This window comes from Lagopus leucura, unplaced genomic scaffold (assembly GCF_019238085.1).
Source record: "Lagopus leucura isolate 7727_CA_CO unplaced genomic scaffold, USGS_WTPT01 35129-0_obj-0_obj, whole genome shotgun sequence".
NCBI classification, from domain to species: Eukaryota; Metazoa; Chordata; class Aves; order Galliformes; family Phasianidae; genus Lagopus; species Lagopus leucura.
Window position 1 is genome coordinate 2,321 of NW_024966392.1, and position 967 is coordinate 3,287.

The following is a 967-nucleotide window of genomic DNA, read 5'->3' on the forward strand; positions in this document are numbered from 1 at the left end:
ACCAACAGAAATTGATTTTGCTTGGGTTTGTGTCAGGCACTCAGAACTGTGCCACACGCTACGCACAGGGGTGGATATGGAAATGCATCGTCCCACGTAGCTACAAATCTGCGAGTCTATACTCTTAGCGAGGAACTGGAATCACCACACATCTGAAGCCCAAAATCATCACAGAGTCAAAGAATCTGGAATTGGGAAACAATCACAGGACCTGAAATAACAGAACTTACGCTCACAGGAGCTAGTAACCTCGTAGCGTCCTCATACAATCCTCCGACTCTAGAATCCTAGACTCTAGTAACCCCATAATAACCCCGCAGGATTGAATCACCACATTTTGTTTCCTCACCCCCACAGCGGGAACCTTTCTATAGAGCATGCTCACAACTGATGCTATCAGTCAGCATCACCCAGCACTCCTTGTGGAACGGGTTATCTAGAATATCAAAGCACTGCCAGTTACAAGTGCTCAGAGGTTCTTCCTCAAAAGAGGAATTTTTAATACTGTTTTTCATTCAAATTTGGATACGGGCAGGGAACCGAGGTCCAGAATCTTTATGAAAGGAATCCAATACCACCGTGCCCTTCACAAAACCTCTCCCCTTTGCCGCAACACACGGGAATGGGGAAAGGGAACCTCCATCCTGGTTTTCCACCACCCCTCACGTCAGTCCCGGGGGGACTGGGGACTCTCCTGGAGACACCGGGAGCCCCCAGGACCCTCGCCAGGCCCCAGGCATTTTGGTGCCACAAGCCCACCAGCGCCCAGGGTGTATCCCTGGTGTCCCATAGGGGGGTGGTAGCCCAGGCAGGGTGCAGTCTGATGGACCCACGTGGCTCCGTGGTGGAGTATCACACGTGCTGCTCCCTGTCCCTGGCTAATGTTCTCCGAGGGGCACACAGAGGTAGCAGCGGGCTGTGGACATGGACAAGAGGCACTTAGGGTGACGGGACGTAGCCACAGCTC